The 14441-nt window shown below is 44.8% G+C and overlaps 1 protein-coding gene across 3 annotated transcripts in view; it reads right to left on the bottom strand.

Annotated features, from left to right (window-relative positions):
• The window catches only part of BACH2 (BTB domain and CNC homolog 2), a 185861-nt gene extending 171856 nt beyond the window's left edge, over positions 1 to 14005 (bottom strand). For 2 of the 3 annotated variants that reach the window (XM_057432095.1, XM_057432093.1), the window contains exon 1: positions 13693 to 14005. The gene's annotated coding sequence lies outside the window, so the exon portion shown is untranslated. The remainder of the gene's footprint in view (positions 1 to 13692) is intronic. The other variant, XM_057432094.1, reaches the window with a different exon arrangement.
• Positions 14006 to 14441: the final 436 nt, after the last annotated feature.

Genomic DNA, 14441 nt, shown 5'->3' with positions numbered 1-14441 from the left:
GTATCTAAGCCTTCTTTTATTTAGTTTTAAGGCTCACCAACAGTTTGCATTAGATATTTAAACCTTAAAGGCTATGAAACTACTTAATCTCAAAAAATAGTTTTTTAAAGGCAAAAGGTACATACTTGCAGCTGATAAGCAACAATCAGGTAAACCTTTTTCTTTTAAAATACAGCTACTCTTTTTGCCTTCTGAAAGTTGCGGAAACTTGTAAAGGTAGAAAAGGCTAAAAAAAAAAAAAGGGAAAAAAAGAAACGCAACACTAGATAATTTTAAACACTTGGCATACCTAAAAAGGGCATATTAAACCACAACCTTAGTCATAAACCTACAGCAGCGAATCAGTAAGGGCAGAGACGCAGCACTGCAGGCACGACCTGCAGCCGCCGGGCTGTCGGCGAGGCAGCGGGTTGGAGTGCACGACAACACATGCCAAAGGAAGTGGGTGTCGGTGTAGTACCTCGCCCTGAGCATCTCCTTCTCTGCCCCACACCCTCCCCTGACCACCTGTAGCAGTCTCAGAGGAAGCAGGCATGCTCCCACATACTTTCCAGCGACGCTGCACCAGCCACAAAGTACGCACGCAAGCCATCGGCACACGTGTGAAAGTGTATACATGGAGTACCAGTGCCAAGTTTTTCTGCAATGATTAACCTACTCTGCATGCATACAGGCTTCCCCTTCTCTTTCTCTAATTTAAAGGAAAAACAATAACCCACAGAAAAGTAGTGCAAGGAGCAAGAAGGACCCCTCCGTCCTATTTGTGCTGTTTCCCTTTCTCCCCCCCATGCACACCTACCCACACCTACTCAGCGTTGGAAAAAGGCTGTAAGCAGCGTATTATCACTAGTGTGTCCTGGGTATCGGGAGCTGTGGTTTTGAGATTAAACAGCCAGCAAAGAAATTTCACCCTTTTGACCAGAATTTTCCACAAGTGACTAAGCATGGGTTACGAAAATAAATAAAAAAGAGAAAGAAATGTCTTAAATTTCCTCTCATGGTCAGATGGGCAAGATCAATTCTCTGTGATAAGCTAAAATTAGGGCAAAAAGGGCACATACCAAGTGTCCAAGAGAAGGTGCCTGGCTGTGGGGACCATGCTGCTGAGGACACTGAGAGCTGGTGCCCAGATAGCAGGACCTGGCTTGATGACTCTCCTTGCAGGCCCCAGAAAGGCACTCTGCCTCCACCTCCTTCAAATACTTTGCCAGCAGTATCTTTTCATCTGTTGTCAGCCTTAAAATAAAAATAAATGCAATCCCCCTAAAAACAGCCCAGCTCCACAGAAAAAAGAAGTTTTATCCCCATAAACCCCAAATGACAAAGCAGCAGGAGGGAACAAGTGGGGCTCGGGGAAGGAAGAGGTGTGGGGTCTCTGCTGTTAAGAAAGCAACTTGCTTTCCAAAGGTCATCTGGAAACTCTGGGGGCACTGCATATTCTGCAGCAATGATTTCTCCCTCCTTAAGCCGTTTCAGTCTCAGCAATGAGCCGGGGGAGGCGGCCATGGGTGGGGAAGGAGTTAAAAATAAAAACAAACACTGAAAAGCTGTATGTAAACTGTTTCACCCCCGTGATCATTTCAACTCGTGGTTTCTGTAACTGACTGAGCAGCGCACCTGCAGAGCAAGCCAGGTCAGGAGATACCTCCTTATAAATACCCTGGAGAACCCTCACCCGGCTGTGCCTCCTCAGGCACCTCTCTGCACAGGAGGATGACACAGGCATCCTACTTCATGGGAACGTCCTAAACTTTACATTCAGGGAACAAACAGAAGCTGCAGGGATAGAGAGGAAGAAAAGCAAAATTCCTCAGATATAAATACCCTGAATGCAATTTCAGCTTTGCAACAGTTAACACCACCCTTATCTGAATTTCAACAAGGTCTCGGGTACTTGGTCATCTCTGCTTCTCCCCACAGTCTCTTAACCAGACAAACAAAGCGGGTGTGCCAGATGTTAGACCAAGTACAGCCATAAATCCTGCAGCCTCCTCTGTCCCGTTCAGGTGACCTGAAACCTGAAGTGCCAACCCAGCAGTGAAGTGATGCCCTGAACACTGCACACCCTTGTGAATGGTAGGTGCCCATCTCCAGCACCAGTTCAGCACACAAGGTCTGTCACCCTCACTGACGGTCAGACATCCTACAGGACTGGGGAGAGTGGAGTGGGGTTTGGCAGTCTGGCTTTGCCGACCAGCACCCATTAGCAGCTCCCTCTCCACTGAGCACAGGAGACCCAAGGGCACAGCCACCTGGCACCACCAACCACACGGAGCTGCAGTGGGCAGCAGAACAGCCTCCACTGGCTCAAGATATCCTAGGGAGGTAGAGGTTTTGATTTTGGAAAGCAAAGGAGTAACATCATAATATGCTAATCTTACCACAAGAGTTTCTGAGGCTATTCAGGTACGGCTTTGGGGTCCCTCCATACACAATCCCACATGGTTCATTTTTTTTGCTTGAAATCACACCCAGGAGCAGCACTTGTACGGGCTGGCTCCTGGACACCTTTCAACCAGAAGCAGGTGAAAGCTCAGCTCACACTTGAGCCAACTGAGAAGCAGATATACCCATGAAGTTTTCAAATTCCAGCCCAGCATTATTGCTGAGAAGTAAAGCTCAGCAGCTGCAACTGCGTCCAAATCAGAAACATGTAATTTTTGGAACAGCTGAAATCAGTCTAAAGAGGCAAGTGCATTAATTAACACTGCTGATGTTGGGAAATGCGCAGGTAATCACAATGAGCAAGTCTCAAAGGCTGGTGTTCAAATAAGCATCCCCAGTATGGCTGTTTGTCCAAAGCTTAACCAAACTATTCGAACTTGCTGGTCTGCAAAGTCAGACTGCAAGGAAAAACCTTTCAGAAGACGCAGTTCTTGACACTACAACATGGCTACCAGGACACAGACTGGAATTAGATCCTAGGAATGGGGAAACAGATCTTCCCCTACATTTTCCTCAAGACCAAATCATATTTTCTATTCTGACAGCAAGCAGAGCACAACAGACTTCTCTAATATGACCCCGTTACAGGGCAGCAGGAGGTGACCATGGGCTGCCTGCAGACTGAACAGCCAAAGGCTATTCTTTCCCATCCACTGGCTTTTGTATTGCTTGTTTACAGAAGTGTGGCACTGAGGACACTCTAAAACCATCTGCACCACAGGACGATCACACACAGGGACAGTAACTTCACTGCAAGGGATGGACTGAAGTTGTAAGAGAAGACGACAGGTGCCTGTGGAAGAAGGAAAACATCAGACCAAGCAGAAACCCCTTTTGGTACCCATGTTTACCACCTCACCCTACCCCCTGTGCACACACACCCTCCCCACAGCACTCAAGTCTTTCCTGCACTTTGAATTCCTTTGCTGCTGAGCACGGCAGTCAGCCCTTTCATGTTATGTTAGAGCAGACTGTAAAGACTTTGGTCCTGTAAAGCTCTCCCGTGACATTACTGACCTCCTCACTCTCTATGCTACTCCAGTTTCCATAAGAAAGAAAAAAGTACTTAAAAAAATCTCAAGCGATTCAAACAAGTACTGTGTTCATTTTCAGAAATGACTGGCATCACTTTGAGATCAAAATATCTACCCAATTGCTGTAGGAAGGCTTTTTAGCTTCAAGTTCTATACAGATAAAACTTCAACAGCACAGTAATTTATTTTTGTCCAACAAAAAGAATTGTGAAAAGCACCAGAAATATTTGCAGCAGGCCACTAATGCCAATTCCAGCTTTCCTTGCAAGCTATTTTCACTACATTAGTCTTGATAGCATCACAATTTGGAGAGGTAGGGAACAATATAAATTAACAAAGTCATGGCAGCCTAGGGAGGAATGGAGGGAGGGAAATAAGGAGGCAATATTTATCTGCTGAAAGTAGGAGTTGCGAAGAAAAACAAGCATTACACTGACTGAGTAATACACAGGTTGGTATATAACAACTTGCACATTACATTTGCAACCTTGTGTTTTGCTTTAATAACCGTGCCTAGACAAAGCAGCTGGACTGTAGCTTTACCATGATGCACACCAGACCTTACTTGCTTTGATCTTACAGAATAGTAAAAATTTTGAAGAGAAAGTTTAGAGATGACTTGAATGATGCTCACAGCTTTTTAAGGTTGGAATTTGGTCATTACTGCATTAAGCATTACTCACTTTCTGAACAAAGTGGAAAGTTAACACAAATTGGCAGATGACTAACTGTCCAAGAAACAGATCACTGAATGAATCACTGGCTCTACTTTTAGTCTAATAATAAGCCAAACGAAGAGGAACAAGAAGGGAGAAAAGACCAACAAAAAATTTCCTTGCAGAGTGCTTACATTTGCACTGCCCGTGAACTTCCAGCTACAGCAAACTACGCAACGATTTTACAGTTTACCATGAGTTTTACACTGGGCTTAGCTCACTGACATGCCTCACCATTACTTCACACCATCAATTAATCTGGATTTCTGTAAAAAGAAGCTCCCCTCAGTACATATTTAATAACAGCTACAGGAATAAATTAGGGGATTGAAAATGCAGTTAAATCGCCAAGTAGAGTCAGAAGCATTTGGCAGGTTACAGGTTCAGCACACAGAAGTACCTCAGGAACAGCAGATACCCGAAGTTGACGTGAAGCAGAATTTAGGTTTCTCAGCTTGAAAGCAGGACCTAATGAAAAACCTGCAGACACTCTGATTTCTGCTAGTCAAATTCTGGCCAAAAGTTCGCCCAATATACATGGCAGGCACTCAGCTTTGCATAAAATCACCAGCTGTGCTGCTCAAGAACACAGGAGAACAGTGGCAGCGCTATCCCTCCTTCTAAACAACAGCCAACTGGCTCCAGCAGCCACAAAGGGCGAAGCTATGCATTACGGCTCAAAGTGATGTGTTTGCCCCTTTCCAAAGGCTCTGCGTCCCCAGTGCTCCCCCACCTACCCTGCCTTAGCCCTGCTACTCTTCAGACCCCTGGTCTTACTCTTCAGATTGTCTAGAAAATTAGCCAGGGCTAAGAAAACGGTAGACTGACGTGTGCTAGGTTGGAGAGCTGAATCAGCTCAGCAAAGTCCAAGCGCACAGCCAAGCAGGACCTCCTGTGTTCACCCAGCACCAGCCCCTCTAGTTACAATAGGTTAGACTCCATCCTTCACCTAAGCAAAGGCAAGCCGCTGTGAAATGCACTGAACCCATTACTCAACAGCTCTAAGTGCCCATGCTTGCCATCATCCCCAGAGTGATAAAAGATTGGAAGGAAAACCTGAGGGTCTAGGATCACAGCCGCCTGGCTCAAAAAAACTCTCCACAACCAGTTCATCTCAGCTATAACTTAGGTTATACACAAGAGCTCATCACAGCTGGGAGACAGGTGACACACCAGGTCACATCAGGCCAGGAGCAACCAGAATGAAGTCAGAATAACACAGTTATTTGAATGTTTACAAAAGAGAGCACTTTTGCATTTTGCTAATGTAGAAGACTTGCTTGATTGAGTTCTGTTTTCCTCTAACGTTTCTTTCAATTGTCTGTTGCAAACCCAAGCCAAAATTAAAGGGCCTGAACCTCTCACTCCCTGGCAGCAATCTCTTATGACCAAACTGCAGGTTAGGCTGGGTACAGGTTGATTTGGTTTTTAGTAGTACCACCACACTGCAAAAGCAAAACAAGAGTGACCTTCAGGAGATGGGGAAAGATGCTGTGATGGCCATTTGCCCCTTAGGGGCTAGGTGTCCCATGGCCAGCTCTAGGTCTTTAAACAAATTTTGGTTTAATTTGATTCGTTACCCAGGTTCTTCCCAGACCCTGCAGTAAACTCAACCCGCAGAAAACTAACCCTGTGCACACAATGAATAACCTGCTGCCAATTTAGCTCTTAGGACTGGCCCACTGTGAGATGACACAGGTGCCATGGCAAGTACAAGGCAAGGAGAGGAGATGATGCAGAGCTGAATGAACCACAAGCTCAAAATTCAGTAGCAACAGTGTCCGTCGTTCTTCACAGGCCCAGCCCTTGGTGACTCTGGACAACAGTCCCATTTCCAAGTCAGCAAAGCTCACAACATGGATGAGATTTAGATGCATTATTCATTTGTCATGACCCAACCTCAGAACACTTCTAATGGCAATTATCTTCTGAAGACAAGCTGAACTCAGAGCACTGAACCTGTGTCCTCCTGAACTCTGAATAACCACTGACACTCTATTTTGCAGTCTGTGCTGATTATTATTTGTGAGCTTCAGTAAGAACTGTCCATAAATGAATCCCTTAAGTTGGAAATTGGCCTTTTACTGCTACAGATCTGAAAATAGTAAAATCTCTCTTAATGTTGCCATGTAACAAACAACTGGATTTTCACATGTTTCAAAGTTATATCTCCACAGGCTTCTACGCCTCTATTTTTAGTGCGCCTCTCCCAGTAAGAAGCTACAAGACAAAGATTCTCCATCACAGTCTGGTTATACAAGAAACTAACACCACATCCACAGTATTTCAGCACAGTCCAAATTAACTACATAAATATATTTAAATATTTAATGGGAAAAGATGCCCGCTGACAGAGAGGGAGCTGGGATATCTCTAGATTTACTGACGATCTGCCCCAGAGTAGATTTTGAAAAAAGCACACTCTGCTTTTAAAACAGAATAATAAGCAAAGAACGATCACATCCTCATAAGGAATAACTTACCAGTATAAATATTGCAACAACAGAGAAAGTAAACACAGAGATTTCATAAATGCTGGAATTTTCAGTCTTAACAGGGAAGAAAAGACTAGCTCTGCCTCATTTATAGTCTTTAAATCTTTTAACACAGGCAACTTGAAAGGAGGCAGCAACACTATATATTAATGAAGCAGATCAGGAGACACTGATTGGACTGCTATTAGAAGTGAAATACCTCACACAAAAGAATTAAAATTTGATATACTCCTATTTGATATAGAAGGGCATGCCCTGCTTGTATGAAAACAAAGTAACCTCACGCTCCACAAATTACAGTTTAAAAAAAGCACGGTATGTGCTAGGGGTTGCTTCACTGCCCTGAACACAGGGCAATGAACACAGACTCTTTACATTTAGCTGCATAGGTAAATAGCTAAAAGGACGACAGTGTATTTGAAATCTATTACTTAAAAAAAAAAAAAAAAAGAGAGAAAGAGTTTAATAGATCACTTTCTGTATCACTTTCAGTACTGGAACATGTGCATTTCCTCCTAGGTACTGACAGACACATCCTGCAGTTGTCATTTATTCTCCAACTCCTATTTTCTGTTTACTTTCCTTTCCATATCCTATGACCCCAACTCAGACTGCAATACAGGTCACTCAGCAATCTTACTGTCCTCTCTTTAACAAAGTGGAAGAACAGCAGCTCAGCAAGACAAGGTAGTGTGCCAAGTCTTCCCCAACTTGTCATAAATAGATTATACTTTCCAGATGCGCATCTTACACACTGAAACTGAACATCAGCAATACTCACTGCAGTGAAACACCAAACAATGAGGAGACAGCAGAGGGGAAGATTTTAGCACCGCCAGCAGGGGTACAATTAGGGCTTTTTGGCGGGTATGAGATCTTTCACTGTTGCACAGCAAATCACTAAAGTTTTCATAAATTTTGCTGTATGTTTTGGGGTTTTTTTAAAAGTAAAAAGCTCAAAGTAATATTTTCCAACCTTTCACTAAGAGTAGGGGCCAAACCCACATGTTTTAAAGGTCTTCCACAGTTTTATTATTAGAAGTAGAAACCCTACTGATACTGATGAGTCATTTGTATTGGCGGAAACCAAGAACACCCATTTTCTTCATGTGTTACAAGGATCTCAATGTGGTTTTCTATTCATTACTGGTAGAAGTAGTTGACTAAAACCAAAACAAGTGACAAGAACTCACCTTACTGTTATTAAAGCTGGGTTTATATCAGCTGATTTTGTTTATCACACTTTTAGAGACTGCTTATTTTTCACTCCATTTCACAAAAAAAAGAAAAATATGCAAAAGGCGACTTCGAATCTAAATTCTGTGACAGTAAATCCAGAACTGCAGATGGATAATTCACACTGCTTCTGCAAAGGCTTTTGTGATCGACTAAGAAAGTAAAAACAAAGGAGGGAAGAAAACAAACCACAAGAAGATCAGTTAAAAATCATCAGTCAGCAGAATCTATTGCTTTAGGATCCTTATGAGTAATCAGAACAGAATCTGTAAATAAAGAAGCAGTTGTACAACAGTGCAAGTTATCATCTTCATGCAAATGAAGACATCCTTTCATGCTAATGGCCAACAATATTGCCACACGGGAGATGAAAAACAGACCAAAGAAACTGCAAAATTCTGAGAATTAAAGATACCTAAAACTAGATTGTTAATAGGAATGCCTTGCTGGCTTTAAAGATTTCTGCCATAGAAAGGGGCAGAGGGGAGAAGACTGTACAGCTAGCAATCATCAAGGGAAGATATAATTCATACGCTGGACATGGCACGTCCAAATCAGGAACAGTGCTCAGGGGAATTCTTTTTTTTTGTAACATCCCATTCACAAAAAAAAGAAAGCAAGAAACAAACTAAACCCCAGAGGTTTGTTCCTGCTGAATACCCATAGCATCTAGATACGCTTCAAGCACAACCTCTGCAGTGGTGCAGTGAATTTGTTTCGCACTCTCCGCCTAGCAGAACAGCAGCCTGGCAAAATGACAGTGTATTTTGATATTACTGGGGAAGGAAACCACAGCAAAGCAGTGACCAAAGAACTGAAAATAACCTTTGAACAACAGCTCGGCACTGATGGTCTCTCTGCCTGCGCCTCCTATTGTGGATAGTTTATTGCAAGGGTAGCTCCAAGCTGCACCAGACATGTGAGTCAGCAAGAGCAGCTTGTAGGAAACTGCTGACATGTTCAATTGCTCTCACATACACTGAACACACCTACCCACTAAATAAAAAACAGGCTGCATGCAAATTGGGGTAAAGCAACACCTCCACACCTACAGTTCCTGTTTTCCTACTTCAGGGTTAGGTTTTAAAGCGATCGCTAATAATGAAAAGAGAAAACCTCAGTGGATGTCAGCTATAACAGTACCTATGATTAAGTCTCAGGGGTCATTTTGTTTATTTGAACAGACATAACTGCTTTTCCCCTTTTCAAAAAACAAAATTGCTGCTCTACAGCCCAAAAGCCCAGCACTGTGACAAGCAATAAACAGTTCCTGTTTTTTTAGTGGAAGACTCTTCTTGAACCTATCCATTTACCCATCACAGCCCAGATAAGTGTTTTCAAAGCTTGGGAAAAAAAAACCAAACAAACAAAAAAAAGAAATAAGCTCCCAGCTTCCATTTAAACTCCTACTAGGGGTAAACTGGAAATTCCCAGGGTTTTAATTTCTAACAGCTTTTCAAGCATCTGTTCAGTTGACACAAAAGCAGAGAAAGTTGTATGCAAATTATAGGTCTCCGGAATAAATCTGGGAGGATCCAACCCTTTCAGGTCACGGTTCACATTAAGAAGAAGAAAACGGCATACCTCAGGTCCCAGTGCCTCTTGACCACCACCACCACCTCCTCCTGCTTCTCCTCTTTGAGACACTCAATCTAAAGTGTGTCAATGTGCTCTGAGGGCAGGTCTGCATGATTAGGTGTAAACAGCCAAGGGGGAGCAAAGGCAGAGTAGATCACAAAGGGGTGAGGGGTTATACATGAAGAGGCTGCACACCTGGCAGCCCCCTCAACCACCCAAGAGCTGCAGTTCAGCCCCTGCAACATCAGGAGCCTTTGGAAGCAACCTGTTTCACACTAAAAAGGGACAAATCTATCGATCCGCTGAGATGCCAGTGCAGCACAGCTGGTGTTCTTCAGGTTGTTGCTGGGGCTCTTTCTGCATAAAGATCAATACAATCAAGCAGAAGAGTTTTCAAGACCGATTTTTGACAGATCAAAGTTACTGCCATACACATAAACTTTGAGCATAAAGGTTCTCCCAGACGTATTCCCCAGTTCCTTTTTGTTTACCTGTTCTGAACATATGGCTGCTCTTCAATCAATACTATTAGTTCTAGCTAACTCAGGGGCCTCAAGTCCGTCACAGCCAGGGAGGGATTTGTATACATTCCACTGCTCCCCTGCTCTAAAATTGTAATTCACAGTCAAAGAGTAACACAGTAACCAGTCCTCTTTTCAATACACAGCAAAGATGTTCCTGCCCAACTAAAAGGCAAAATGAACTCACTGCAACTCAGCTGGCTATATTCATGAATTTTACACCTTCGTCATACAAGCGCCAAAATGGATGCGTAATATTCAGGCAGCTGCCAAGGTTAATATCTTCTGACTGAACTTAAAGGAAGGATGACCATTTGTTGCAAAAAGCTGAATAAGCAGTTTGAGCACTATTCTGGAAGACCTCAGGGAGTTACTGGGGGTAGAAAACTACTGCCCACTCAGCTACTATAGCAAAATCATTTAAGCAACTACTCAAACATCAGTGAAGAACTGAAATACCAGAAAGACCCTCTTCTACATTCTCCCCAAACGCCTGTAGTCAGGAGAAACGCTGGAAGCAGCAAGACTAGCTCTAGTTTTTATGAAAGCTGTAAGTTTAAATCCTGATTTTCTTCCACACATTAATGGAATCATTGGTATATTTCCCCTAAGAGTTTAAACTCAGAAATAACTAATATAAGACCATTACACCCAAAATGAGCTGAGCTGAAAATTCAGACCCAGACATGAAAGACAGAAGCATGCATTCCTGCAAATGTAAGTCAGGATCTGTTAAACACTACAGGTATGTTCATGCAACTTGTAAACTACGAAGCCATTCAGATAACAATCCTTTGATTAAAAAGGCATGCACATCTTGATTTGAATATATAAACCGTGTTCATACCACCTAAATTAAAATCACAAAAGACTGTTCACATCACACAGAAAATGCTATTCAATTTACATCAACAGTTTATTACATAAAAATGTCATTACTACTGTAATGATTACTTCACATATATTAATGTTACACATCTCATTTTTCTGCTTAGTGCCATAAATGTCTTTTAGCTACGCTCTAAGAGGTTGCCTCTTTATCTGTGCATATGTGAAGTCCTACCCAAAAAGAATGCCACAGGCACACAATCAGAAAACATCTTTTTTATTATTATTTTTGGATTTCATGAAAAAATAAAAAATGCAACTGATTTTTTTTTATATAAAAATACTGGTGGTATTTTTATGGAAAAAATTGAGGAAAATAACTAACCAGCAATCACACCGCAGCCTATTAAGAAAAAATTGCTATTGCACATCAGAACAGAAAATCAAGCAATGAAACTTTTAAAATAAGGAAGGGCAAGCAACTTCTGTTACATATTCCACGCTACACATCATGTAAGGAGGGTTTTAGTCTCAGCTCTCTTTGTTGTTAATTATGCACATGCAGAAAGAGATACGCGAGATTGCTGTACAGTATCGAAATTTTATTAAACTCATTCATTTCAACGAGCCTCTGAGGGCTTCTACAATGTCAAAGATTTACCAGAGTCTCCTCATATTAGAAGCATCACGTCTATAACACTGCCTGTTCACTGGGATTTGGACCGATGTTCTCGGCTGGCAACTCGAGTGCCATCTCTTAACTTTCCTTCACGCTCAGCACAGAAGAGCAAACAGCTGATGTCTCCTTGCTGCAAAATGAACGACAGAAAGCAAAGAAGGAAGGCGAGGAAGAGGTCCCACCTACATCACCAGCGTGTCCTGCCAGCGTGCACGACATTAATACCAACAGACATTCCAGATGCGCCTCAGGGTCAGAAAAGGACTAGAAATACCTGTCCTAGCACTGTTTCCCTGCGTAGGATACCTGGGCATAAACAACTGTTGATGATTAACCAGTTGGGATCCATCAGCACGTGCATCAATTGTGTATCTGCTGTGTGCAGCTTTCCCATCCAATCTTTGCAATTGTAACAGTTTTCAGAAATTTTAGTTTAACCTGCAAATTACGCAGAAGAGTTGCCCAGCAATGCACACTCTGCTTCTGCAGAGCATTTCTGTAAAAGATCTCTTAAATATCCTGACAATCTCCAAAATCATTAGGGACCTTTCTTGTCTCGTGCTTGACAGCACAGCGCACTGGTGTACATCTGTCTGAACGGCTCATCCAGTGTTCAGAGAGCAAACCAGCAGGAAAACTAGACGCATGTTCCTGCTTTTCCGATCCTCTACTTTTACAATTAGTCACGGCTTCCCTCCATTCCTTGCTGAGACCTTCAGAACAGCCTTTGAAGCTGGAGGGTCAAATGTGAGAAACGACGCTGAAAGCACAGGTTCGACACACCGCAGGGAAGTCCGACGCCGATCCATCTTGCTGCACAAGCGCCCAGATCCCGGTGTGAAAGGGGGGCGGGCGGGACGATACAAAAGGCAACACAGGCTTTTAAATGAACGCGCCCACATCTGAAGTGGAATCTTATTTCTATCTGTCAGATGTAAAGGCACCTAGAAGGCTGGTGTAAGGCTGGTGTGAGGCTGTTGCTACAACAGCCCCATAGACAACAGCTTAACACACAACCTTATCGCTTTATTCCATTCATCTCATCAAATACAATTATCTCAAATTTCAGTATTTACATACCTGAAGAAGTCAATTTACCTAAGCACCACCACCCTCTTTAAACTGCAGAGCATTCCACCATCTACAGCACAATCTCAGACAATTCCCTGGCTGAAAAACATCGACTTGTCTCTAGCTCGAGCCCCAGAATACCAAATTAAAATATGCACAAGTTTAGCGACAGTTCCAAAGTCTGTAAAAATGGGCTTTAATCGCGAAAACACAGACACGGCTTCAACTAGAGCAAACAGCAACACAGTAATTTGCCAATCTTTCTCCAACAGCCTAAAGACTATTTCTAATGAGAGGACATCTCTGTCTTGCGTTTGTTAATAAAGAATGAAACCTGGGGTTTACTCCGGAGCTGCCGGGGCCCAGCGAGCAGGGCACAACGATCTCACGATAACCGAAGCGTTTTAAGCAAGACACCCCGCCGCATTACAAAAATAGCCCGCTCCACAAAAGGAGAGGCACGATTTCACACTTAGCGTCTTTTCATGACAGCCAGCGCCTTCGCGGCGCGCTGCCTTGCCTACACGCTACGCTTTAATGATCCAAGAAACTGTTATCGGAGTTCGCATCTCCCTCCGAACCCACAAAATCCGGGCTGGGGGGACACAGCGGGTGGGGGGCACACACACACACACACAACACGGTGCACGCCCGGGGGTGCGACGCGACGCGGTGTCCCCCTGCCCCGAGCCGCTGCAGGTGGCGGCGGGGCCGGAGGAAGGCGGCAGCGGTGGCGGGACGGCCCTTTAGCGGAGGGGCTGCCCCGAAGCTCCCGGCCCGCCCGGCGGCGCGGAGCATACGCGGACACACGCGCGCTGGGGCGCCTGCCGTGCACTCGCCGTTACGCAACGTGTGCGTTTCCCACTTGAAGGAATAAGCAGCGAGCGTTCCTCCGGCAGAGCCCGCGGCTGCCCCGGAGCTGGGTGCAGCCCCCCGCCTAACAGCTGCTCGGGGAGGAGGAGGAAAGCCACGCTGCCCCCCCACACTCCCGGACAGCCTCCCCCAAAACTTCACACCCCCCCCCTCCCCTCCGCCTTCCCCCTTCCCTTCCTCGGCGGGGCTGCCGAGCCGCGGAACAGGCGCACTCACCTCGCCTCCGCGCAACTTTCGGGGGTCGCCCCTCTCGCTGCAGCTTTGGGAAGGGGAAAAGGGGGGGGGATCGTGAGGCGGGGTGGAGCGGGCCCGGGTTGTGGGGGTAAAAGGCTGTTAGGGCTGAGGAGGTTTGGGGAGGGGGGGGTTTGCTCTTGTTGTTGCTGCTGCTGTTGTTTCGGAAATTCTTATTAGTATTTCTCTGCAGTCAGAAACCTGCACCCTCCCCCCCCCCAAATGAAAGAGAAAAAAATCCCGACCCAGACGCTCATCACATGGCGATTGCTTTGAACCAGCTGCTTCCAGAGCCAAAGTCTTGGCCGGGACCCGCTACCCTGGCCAGGCTTGGCCGTGAACTAGAAGGTGAAGGGCATGGTGAAGAATGCCCACCCTGTTACAGTTCGCTGCCGGCGCAGCCTGGGTGTCGATGGTCGTGGTGGTATTTAATGCGCTCCGCCCCAAAGAGAAACCTCATCCTACTTATAATGCTGACCGCGAGCGTCCAGCAGTCATGAGTCAGCCCTGCCGAACGTCACAGGAATAGATAAGTGCTCCGGAGCCTGAAAACAAAACCAAAATCCCCTCAAGCATTCCCGGCGCCAGAGGGTGGGCCGTGCTGTGCCCTATCCCAACAAGTGTAAGGTGCTTGTTTACCAGCCCTTTCTCGCCCAGAGGCCTAGCGCTGTGGTGCCTTTTGCCAAGTAGAAAGCTGTGATTCCAGAAAACCATCGTGATGCTCTCAGGGCTTC

Source organism: Pezoporus wallicus, unplaced genomic scaffold (assembly GCF_028554395.1).
Source record: "Pezoporus wallicus isolate ANWC-B61680 ecotype Strahan unplaced genomic scaffold, APGP_CSIRO_Pwel_v1 contig_4847, whole genome shotgun sequence".
In the NCBI taxonomy this organism is placed as follows: Eukaryota; Metazoa; Chordata; class Aves; order Psittaciformes; family Psittacidae; genus Pezoporus; species Pezoporus wallicus.
Note: the sequence above shows the minus strand (reverse complement) of the source record. Positions and strands in the feature narration are given on the sequence as shown.